This window comes from Myodes glareolus, chromosome 13 (genome assembly GCF_982192425.1).
Source record: "Myodes glareolus chromosome 13, mMyoGla1.1, whole genome shotgun sequence".
Lineage (NCBI taxonomy): Eukaryota > Metazoa > Chordata > Mammalia > Rodentia > Cricetidae > Myodes > Myodes glareolus.
Window position 1 is genome coordinate 14587276 of NC_142038.1, and position 11450 is coordinate 14598725.

The 11450-nt window shown below is 46.9% G+C and overlaps 1 pseudogene; it reads left to right on the forward strand.

The window, feature by feature from the left end:
- The first annotated feature begins 9367 nt into the window (after window positions 1-9367).
- Window positions 9368-9823, forward strand: LOC125390300 (large ribosomal subunit protein eL21 pseudogene; annotated as a pseudogene).
- The last annotated feature ends 1627 nt before the right edge of the window (window positions 9824-11450 follow it).

Genomic DNA, 11450 nt, shown 5'->3' on the forward strand with positions numbered 1-11450 from the left:
CCACTTGCTATCATCAACTTAAGACTATAAAATAATTTGAACAAACACATCTCTAAAGAAGATATGCAGATGACCAAGTGACCAAGAAACACATCAAAAGATGCTCAAAACCATTAAACGGGAATGCAAATCAAAATCACAATGAAATATATCTCCGCACACACTAGTTAATATAGCACGCTTTTAGAAATGTATGGTCTAGGAGATGGCACGAGCGCGCGCGCACACACACACACACACACACACACACACACACACACTAGCCCCCTGCCTTTCTTGCTGTGAGTTCAAGGTTATCTGAGAATCCTAAACCTTTTAGGAGTGAGAGAATGGCTCTCCAAAGGGATGCTGCTGCCCTCCTCTGGTCACTCACTAAACAGTCGTGACTTTATCCCTCTGACCTAGGCCATGGGTCGGTTCTACCTGCTGGTCTGCGACCATCAACGATAGACAGGCAACCCTCCTGCCTATGGATGCTGGGCAGGTCTGGAGGCTTTCTGAGGCTGGTGCCCTGGCTGTGAAGACAGGGGCTCTTTGCTCGCTCTCACTTCCTCTTCTCTCACTAGCACCCTGCACCTTCCGCCCTTCAGGGCAGCTGACCCCTGAGCCTGTATGAAGCTGCACGTTCCCGCCCTTCTCACGGCTTAGAAGTCAGGGTCAGCGATCATTACCAATAAGGTGTCTATTTATGTAAGTGCAATCATACATGGTTTCTCTTTCTGAGTGTGTTTTATTTCTCTTAGCACAACACCCTTTGAAAGCATCTAGGGAATTTTAGGGTTCTTTTTTCGAGATGGAGTCTCACTACATAGCTTAGGCTGGCTTTAAACGAGAGATCTTCTTCCCACCTTAGCCTCTGGGGTACTAGGAAGGCAAATGTGTGCCGTCATGACGCCTTTTGTTGTTGTTGGTGGTGTTAGTTGGTTGGTTTAGCTGTGCTGTGGATCAGTCCAAGGCCTCAAGCATGCTGGGAAAGTACTCTAGTCAGAATCCCTCAAAGAGTACTGTAAGACACCTAAAACTCACCCAAAAGGGTCTGAATTTGGAGGCCTGTGGTGCATGTTGGACACGTGAATTGTCAAGACCCACCCTCCCCCTGAATCCCCGTCCAGGGAGCATCAAGGCCTGCTTTCAACCCGAGCTGGGCATCAGACATGACTGGGGGCTTTGCACAGCCCAGATTCACAGGTTCCTATGCCCTGCCTCTGATGGTTCATCCAGAATGTTGAAGAATAATCCCCTTTCACCACTGTAGCCGAGAGGTTTCTAAGTAACCGAGTCAGACTGGGGCTGCCGGGAAGCCCATGGGAAGCTCTCTCCTTGACAGGGTTCCAGCCAGTGACACTGTCACCAACCCAGCTGCAGAGGCCCAGAGGCCTGGAGGGCTATCTGCACCTGGTAGAAACAATAGAATTTCTGTGGTGATTTCATCAGACGGGGCTTGGAGGAGACGCTCTGATTTTCAGTAGAGATTTCCAATTCCCCGTGATCATCTGGATTCTAGAATGATTCCGTTTATAAACAGGGTTATGAGGAAGGGCAGACTTTTTTCTTGTGGTCTCACTCTGGAGCGTGAGGAGGACTCTGGGACCCTGGGAGGAGCCTGTCTTTGACCGAGCACACCTAGTGGGCTCCACACAGCAGCAGGATGCTGAGAGACTGTGAATGAGTATTCTCTGCCCTTCCTGTACCCAGCCATCCCAGGAGCGCCTGCTGCCCCAGGGCCTGGAAGAAGGGACTTGGGTTCTTCCTCGCTTCATCAATGGCCTTCCCTGCCAACCTTCTTGCCCCTCTTCCCTCTCTGGGCCATGTAGTCTCTTCCTGCTTTTTTGTTGTAGCTGCCCTCTGCTGAGCAACTGTACACCTATGCCTATCGTGTGTGGGTCTGTGAGTGTGTTCACTTGTGCGTGTACACGTGAAGACCCGAGATCAGCATCAGGCATCTTCTACCATTCTACACTTTTTTGTTTGGTTTGGTTTGGTTTGGAGATAAGGTTTCTCACTGAACCTGGCCATTTCAGCTAGACTGCCTGGTCTGAGAACCCTCAGGATCTGCCTAACTCTGCATCAACTCCCCACCCCCACCCCAGGACTGGCTTGATGGGTGTTTTTACGTGGGTCCCGAGGATCCCAACGGTGCGGCAAGCATTTAGTCACTGAGTCATAGCTCAGCCCATTTGATTTTGTTCTGCTCTGTTCAAACAGTCCCACTCTGTAAGCCAGGTTGGCCTGGGACTCACAATCCTCTTACTTCTGCCTCTCAGGGGCTGGGGTTGTAGGTGGGACACCACACATAACCAAACGCTGCCCTCTTTCCCCCTTACTCCCTCCCTCTTTGCCATCTTGATTTATTTCTTAGAGCAGATACTAAAATACACGGTGTATTTTATGATCCTGTCTCCCATCCCCATGCTGAAGGTTCAACCAAGACCTTCACACTTACTGAGCAGGCTGTCTACCATGAAGCAACATCCTCTGCCCATGGCATCTCCTTTTAGACCAGCCATATGTAAAGAACTGAATCGTTAGACACATGGGTCTGGTGGCTTCTACACGAGACAGCACACACTAGAAGCCCAGGTTACAATATCCCACTGTCTTAGTTAGGGATTCTATAGTCGTGAAAAGATACCATGACCACGGCGACTCTTATAAAGGAAAACATCGAATCAGGCTGGCTCGCTTACTGTTTCAGAGGTTCAGTCTATTATCATCAAGGCAGGGAGCATGGTGGCGTGCAGGTAGACATGGCGCTGGCTTCATCCTGATTGGAAGGCAAAGGACTGTGACACTGATCCAAGTTTAAGCAAGAGACTCCAGCCTGCTGCCGCCATAGTGGCACACGTCCGTCAACAAGGCCACGCCTACTTCAGCAAGGCCACACCTACCGATTTAGTGCCACTTCCTATGGGCTTATGAGGGCCAATTACATTCAAACTGCTACAGTCATTGCTCCCACGTAATGATCCAACAACTCTCTCACTTTGGATGCCGTAGAGAACAGGGCCCACTCAAAATAGGATACAGAGTTGTTGATTTTTGGTTCCAGCTTCGTTGAATCGAAACTAAGAAGCCCGGGGTCACGTGGGGCTTCTCCCACCCTAACTCTGGCCAGGGGCTCCCTGCACAAGGAGCTGCTTCGCCTGGTCTGTTGTTCAAAAGATCAAAGGGGCCGCCGAGAGTGCCTGCCAGGCTGAAGCCCTCTCCTGTGTGGTCAGGAATTTCCAAGGAAGAAAAGCAGTAGGAAAGTCACAGCCATGTAAGCGGATCTTTCAGGCAGTGTTTCCAAACAGGGATCCTTTAAGAAAAGCAGGCATTCCTAACATAGAGAACCTTCTCAAATGGAAAGAAAGAATGCCAAGGGCTTGATCTAAGCCCCCAAATTCTCAAGACATACTTAAGGATTAGAGGAGGCCAAACCCCTAGAGTCTAAAAGGTAGTTATAGAATGAAAACTGCTCCTAGATATGGGTTGAGGGAAAGGATTGTTGTAGATGTGAGGGCAAGCACACCGAGGCATCCGGAAGGGTCCAAAGTAAACCAGGCCACAAAGTGGGTGGGATGAGAGACAGGAACCAGGAGCTAAGAGGCCAGGAGTGAGCCAGGAGATCAAGAGACTAGCGTAACCAAAACGGCTGGGTTATACAGAAAAGAGAAGCTGGGGGAAGGGGCCTGGCCCAGTGTCAGGGCTGCAGTGGTTAGGGTAGCGGGTGGGGTGTGACAACCAGGATGCCTCCCGTAACAGGTACTGGAGATGCTGACAGAGTCAGCAGCCAACAGCATCTGCTTGTTAGCCGTTTGTATTGGTTTTTGGTTTTAGAACTAAGTTATTAAGTTGTTAGCAAGCACCTCAGAAAGTAGGAGAGAGAAAGGAAGAGAGAAAAGACTAAAAAGATCCCTGGCTAAATTGCTCACAGAGAGAATATGTGTGCATGTATGTGAACATTTCAATCTCTCTCTCTCTCTTCTCTCTCTCTCTCTCTCTCTCTCTCTCTCACACACACACACACACAAAGAGAGAGAGAGAGCATAAGCATGTGGACAGACATGTAGGCATGTGGCATGTGTTTCTCTGTGTATGGAAAGACCAGAAGCAGATAAATACCAGAAGTCTCCTTTTAATACTCTCCCCTTTAATTTTTGAGACAGGGTCACTCACTCCCTGAGCCTGGAATTCCCTGATTCAGCCACCCCAGGGATCCTTCTCTCTCAGCCTTCCCAGCACTGGACTACAGCTCCACCAAGCTTTTTTTTCCACTTGGGTACCAGGAACTCAGAGTCATGCTTTAATAGCAAGAATTTACCTGCACCCTGTCATCACATGCCAGAGACATTCCATTCTAGACAGACCTTCCCTTGTAGCATTGTTATAGGATCTCATTCACACTTCTCGTGCCCTCTGCCACTGTCCTACCAGCAGAGCCAGGGGAAGGGGAAAGAGAACAACCAGAGAAAAGCACAGGGCTTTTTATTAGTTGTTGCTCGCTTATTTTATATTACTGTGGTGTAGGGGATTAACCCGGGGCCCAGCATATACTAGGCAAATGCTCCGTTACCGAGCAATATTCCCAGGGTACTGGCTGGTTATTTTGAATGACTGTTTTGTACCTACTCACAGAAGATGCAGACTGCCACCACTTGCTAAAAGATTAGTATGAACTCCTTGAGATTTGCAGGTGGAAGAAGCAGGCTCCCCATTCAGCCATTGTAGGGGCTGCTAGACACTGGCCACACTCACCTCACGCTCAGAACCTCATGCTCAGAAACACAAGACATGAGGAGATGTTCCTTAGAACAGTGACCCATCTTGAGCCTTCCAGCTCCCATTCTACAGCCCAAGAAGTGAAATTGCATAGCCTGTTGGAAACAGTCTTATGTTGATGCTGGGAAAACCAGATGTTACAGGCTTTGATTTCTCAGACAGAACATAAGTTTTTGATAAACAAGTCTAAATTGGATTTAATTTTTTTTAAAAAAAGCCTTGTAAAACCCAAAAGGCTAAAACAGCCATTACTTCCTTGAGATAGTCAACCTGTTATAAACACACAGGCCTTTCAAGATGAAACAGCCTTACCTAAGTATGCATCTCTGTCGTGATAATAGATTCGTCCCAATGTGTTTACTCAGAGATCACAGGAGGAATCAATGCATAAAAACAATAGTTAAACTAAACATGTAAAATGTGTATAATACAAGACATTTTTTGTTCCTGTAAGAAATAATATTTTTTATTAGGAAATCAGGTTTGTTCGCTTAAGTTGTAAACAAACTCTCTGGCTTTTGATCAATTCAGTCCACCACTCTGCACAGTGCGCAGGTTTTCACGCTGGTCAGAAAAATCAAAGATCCCTGGATCCCTGGGTTTGTTCCTCTCAGGTTTTTTTGTTTTGTTTTAGGTTTTGTTTGTTTGGTTGGTTGTTTGGTTGGTTTTGGTGTTTTCGAGACAGGGCTTCTCTGTAGTTTTGGAACCTGCCCTGGAACTAGCTCCGATTAATATTAATATTGTTAGCCTATACTGAGTTTTGATGAAAAATAAATAAATACAGAGAGATGTTTCCCAAGTCGGGAGTTATAAGTTTCCATTAAGAATTGCCTTAGAAAAAAAAAGAAGGCCAGGCGGTGGGCCACCCAGCACTTGAGAGGCAGAGGCAGGTGGATCTTTGTGAGTCCAAGGCCAGCCTGGTCTACAAGAGCTAGTTCCAGGACAGGCACCAAAGCTACAGAGAAACCCTGTCTCAAAAATCCCCCCTGCACAAAAGAATTGCCTTAGAGCGCAGCTTAAGAAAGCAGATGTATTTCCTCAGCCGCCAAGATAAGTGGATACTATCAACTAGCACAAAACTTTAAGGTAGTCTGAGATCAGACCAGGTCTCCTGCTAATGCGTCTTAAGATTAAACTACTCACAGAAAAACATAATCTTATTTACAAGGACATGTAGCTAGCCGTGTGGTTTGTTGAGCCAAGGTGAATAATGCGAAGTAACTTAATTGTGGTGCCAGGAACTTAACTTGCCAAGTTAACTCCTTACACAGACTCTTAACCTCAGTCTCATTGGCCTTTGTATAAGATTGATCATGGGAAAAACTCTCTAACTGACCAGCACTGTCACTGTGCTTTGGAGGGTGTCCTACAAACTCACCTGCGCTAGTGCCCCTGCCTACTGCCTCTGCTTTGCAGTTTCTGCTGCAAAGGGCCTCTCAGCCAGCTCAGCACTATCTGAGAAAAATCCCTCTTTGTAAACAGTCTCCAGTCCAAGAAAGGCTGGCCTTTTGACCACTAACCACAAACTGTTTAAAAAAAAAATCAGATGACCCAAGCGCAGGACTCTAGACTGAAAGCCAAAGAGCCTGCATGCGACCGAACTAGGCCCCCTGCATGTGGGTTACAGTCGTGTAGCTCGGACTGTTTGTGGGCCCCCTAGCAGGGTGACCAGGATCTGTCCCAGGCACATGAGCTGGCTCTTTGGAACCTGTTCCCTATGGTGGGATGCCTTGCTCACCCTTGACGCAGGGGGTGCCTTGAAGCTTGGTCTTGCCTCAACTTGATATGCCATGCTTTGTTGATTCCCATGCGAGGCCTTAACCTTTCTGAGAAGTGGATGGGATGGGTAGGAAGGAGGTGGGGGTAGGGAATGGGAGGAAAGGAGAAAGGGGAAACTGTGGTTGGTATGTAAAATAAATTAAAAAAAATAATATAAAATGTTTTTACACCATAGAAGCATAGAATATAGCACACAAATTCTTTATTTCTCTTAGTCTCCTTAGTAGTTTAGTTTTATAAGACTCCCTCTAAAGATGAGATAACGAAAAGACTTCTCCTTTTGTCGCAGTGGTTTGCAATCCACTAATTAGGGAGTTAACTGAAAAAAAGTGTTCCTTTTGCTATATGACAATTAATCTGGATTTATTGCTTCGAACTGTCGAGAAGACTCTGTTTCTTATCATTTACTTAAGAAATGGAATGTGACCTTCAGATGAATGCCTGCAAGATTTTGTGGGTCTTTATAAGCTGTGTAGAGCAAAGAGTGAGCAGAAGAAACCGGCGGAATGGTAGAAAGGCTGAATCCATCACGAGAGAACAAAGAGTGCTACCGTCAGGAAAGTGTGTGCTTCTGCTCCTTCCCACCTGAAATCCCTCAGAACTTCATGATTCTGTGGAGTTTTTCCCCCCTGTGGATCCTGCTCATAGCCCAGAAGCTGGTTCTCTTGGGCTGTGGTACCTGCCTTCTGAGTGGACTCCAGGCTAGTAAGAGAATCCATCTCAATAAGCAGGGTGGATACCTCTAGGTTGCCATCACTCCAGACTTTCCTCCGTCCTCCTCCACCCATCACTGACACATGTGCAGCCACATACATGTGAATACACATACCCCCAAAATGCACGCACACACAACACACACACACACACACATGCACACACGCACATTGTAAAACCCATCAGGTGGCTGGTACCTGCATGATTAAGGTACCAACATTTTGTGATTTAACCAATTCAACTTGTCTTTGCGAAGGGCCCATGACGGCCAGTTCCAATCCACATTAGATTGGATTCTAATCCACATTAGAGAACTGGCGAGAGGGGGGTTCAGCGCTGCTTCAGGGTCCACAGTACCAAAAGCATAAGATGGACTTCTCTGAGGACAGGAATAGACAATGCCTGGCTAGCTGGATGAGAGTTAGGGGGAAAAATGACCATTTTGGAATCCCTTACACTTACTATGAAATATAACGAGCACTCAGTGTTGCTTGATGAAATCTTTGATGCCCAGCTGCTCTAGGAGATGAGTTACTGTCTGTGTTTAACAGACCGGCAAACTGAGGTGTGACGGACGGTTGACTTCCCCATAGCCATGCAGGCAAGTGACAGAGCAAGGCCCCCCAACCCATCAGATCCACTCTCTCCGAAGAGTGATGGATGGAAACAGGAACTAGATAGCAAAGCCGTCCACACAGGGGATTTAGGAAGAGCAAAGGGAGATCTCACAGGTTGGCATATACTACAAAGAATATTAAATGTCTGCCTTGGGGATTTGTGCTTCACTTGGCAAATAGCAAGGGCCTTTGCATATCACACCATCTTTCCACAGAGAATTGAGATGTGATGGCTTCATCTAGAACCCAAGTATTTGTTTGGGGCTTTTTGTCATTCCTCTGGCAGGGTCTCTTGTAGACAAGACAGACCTCAAAGTCACTGTGTATCCAAGGATGACCTGAATTCCTGGTCCTCCAGCTACTATTGCCCAAGTACCAAGATTTCAGGTGTAAACTACCACACCATGCTTTAGAATACAAGGTTTTTCTAAGAACATCTGACACATAAATTCAGGAAGAAAAGGCTACAGTGACTAAACTGAAATGCTCCAGAGTCAGCAACAACGTGAGAATAGATTGCAAGCCTTCTGTCATGAGCAAGTGTGGTATTTATTGGCTCTTGCCACAAACTCATTAAAACAAACTGTTACAGACGGAGCGAGGATCCAGGGCCAACCCAGGCATCCACAGCATGACTTCCATGGACAGACATTGTCTTTTCCTTGTAAAATCTTTGCAAGAATTTCATGATTATAAAAGCAATACATATTTACTATAGATAACCGGGACACTGAGTGAAAGCTCAAATGTGTATCTTACATCACTGGTTCCTAGTCATCCCTGACAGCCTGTGGTGGTTTGAATATAATCTCATAGGGAGTGGCATTACTAGGAGGTATGGCTTTGTTGGAATGGGCATAGCCTTGTTGGAGGACGTGTGTCCCTCTGGAGGCAGACTTTGAGGTATCCTATGCTCAAGATATCCCCCAGTGCTTCAGTTGACTTCCTGTTGCCTGAAAGCCAAGCTTGCACATCTGTCTCCATATAGTCATGCTCCCCGACATAATGATAAGGGACTGAACCTCTGAAACTAGAAGCGAGTCACCCAAATGAAATGTTTTCTTTAGAAGAGTTGCTGTGGTCATGGTGTCTCTTCACAGCAATAGCACCACTCTCTAACCAGCTTAGCTAACCAGCCAACCTCTTCACAGCAATAGAAAACCCTAGCTAAGACACAGCCCATGCTGCCTTTTGACACACACTACACTGGTTTTAATAAAGTGTGATGCTTCTTCCTGTTTAGTGACTCTGTTGCCTGGAGTTCCACAGGCTTCTATTCGTACAAATCCACCAATCAGGACCCCACCTTCCTTTGCAATCTCTCATACTCTCTTTAAGAAAGACCCGTCTCAGCCAGGTAGTGGTGGCACACACCTTTAATCCCAGCACTCAGGAGGCAGGGGCAGGCAGATCTCTGTGAGTGCAAGGTCAGCCTGGTCTACAGAGCGAGGTCCAGGACAGCCAAGGAGCCATCTTCCAGTAACAACTATACAAAGGGAAAGATGAGGGGTACTTGCTATATGTTCTCTAGGCCTTTTAAGAAGCATGGAGTTGTTCCTTTGGCCACACACATGTGAATCTACAAGAAGGGTGATATTATGGACATCAAGGGCATAGGGACTGTTCAAAAAAGAATGTCCCATAAGAGTTACCACAGCAAAACTGGAAGAGTCTACAATGTCACCCAGCATGCCGTGGACATCCTGTAAACAAGCAAGTTAAGGACAAGACTCTTGCCAAGAGAATTCAGGTACAGCTTGCGCACATCAAGCACTCTAAGCTTCCTGAAGTGGGTGAAGGAGAACGACCAGAAGCCAAAGGAAGCCAAAGAGAAGGGCACCTGGCTTCAGCTGAAGCGCCAGCCTGCTCCATCCAGAGGAGGGCACTTTGTGAGGACTAACAGGAAGGAGCCTGAGCTGCCGGAGTTCATTCCATATGAATTCATGACCTGATGTACAAAGAATTCATGGCCTGGACTGTAGGGGGAAAAAAAAGATGACCCGTCCCACAAAAGCGTCCTTTCTTTCCAGCCTGAAGCAGGGACCAGCATTTCCTCATAGCTCTCTGTTTACGTAGCACTTAGTGTGATAGCAACTTGGCATTCTATATCCCTCCATTTTTCCAGTCGCTCTGTATCTAATGCGGAGAAGGAAGAAACGTCAAAGCACAACCTTTAGGCTGTCACCCAAATCGATAGGCACGACCGTTAGTCGTGCCTCCCGCGGCTGTGACAAAATACCAGAGACAAACAACTTAAAGGAGTTTGTTTGTCTCTGGGCTTCTCAGAGAGGACGTTTCCACTTGGGGCCTGAGTGAGGCCGACACCACGGTGGTATCGGTGAACAGTTAGGGAGGCTGCTTACCTCACGGGTCCAGGGGATGGGATCCCTGACACTCCGACGGAATTTCCTCAGTTAGCCTTGTCTGGGAATACTCCCACACGGGTATGCTTTTCTACATGATCACTAACCCAGTCAGGTGGGCAGTGAAATGGAACTGTCATAGGCTTCTTGTGAGCTAGGGGACATTTGAGATAACCTGGAGAACCCTTGTAAGAAAGGGAATGATGACCCTCCTTTGTCGAAATGGGCTCTCTCTAGAGCGAGCCATGATTTCTTTTTTCCCTCCCTGATCATCATTTATTTTCTGAGCATCTCTGACATCTGATAGTTACAGAACTGGCAAAATGAATGGCAAATTCCATTGCTACGTGACAGACTATCCCCAACGTGAAAGACTGGAACTGTCACTCATTCGACTCCTCATTCTTAGCTCGACGACATGCACAGGCCTGATGGAGATGGCTCCTTGTCTCCCTGTGCTCTCAAGAGAGCTCGAAGAACAGGGGTCTGAATGGACTGACCAGCTTGGGTCCTGGTTCTGGGTCTCAGACATTGCTGTAGGCTGGGTTCCTATCTCTCCTAAGGTGATCTCGGGGATTCGTGGTAATGTGATGGATGCAGAGGTTGGCCTCCCCCAAAAATAAAAAAAGGGAAGCTGCTGGGGCCTCTAGAATGGGCATAGTGTACTTTCACCACATTGTGATGGGTAAAGCATGTCACAATTTTAACTTAGATTAAAGAGCAGAAGGCTGCTCTACGAGGTTTGGGAATTCATTGGGTATACTAACAAGGGGCTATCATAGAACCTTAACATCAAAGATCAGCTGAGGGACGTTAGCCTCATTGTCTTTCCAACTGCAGCAACGCCACAGGCTAAGGCCATGCCCTACTGCCACCGTTTCTGAACGTCACAAAAATTCAGTTGTTTCTCATGTCACTTGCAGATCATTAAACAGGTCTGCACCATATTCGAAACCTCTCTGGAAGTGTTATGTAGCAATCCAGTGTCTGGGGAAGAAGACAGTTCATAATTCAGATGCGGTCCAATGTAAGTCACTGCTTCCAGCTCCCACTGTCAACAGCTACAGGACTGGAAGGAGAAGCCCTGCTGTGATGTGGGATTCCCCTCTGTATGCTGTTAATAAGTTTTATTGCATTGGTTAATAAAGAAGCTGCTTTCAGCCAAAGGCTTAACAGAGTGAAACCAGGCAGTAAATCCAGAGATGTACACAGAGTA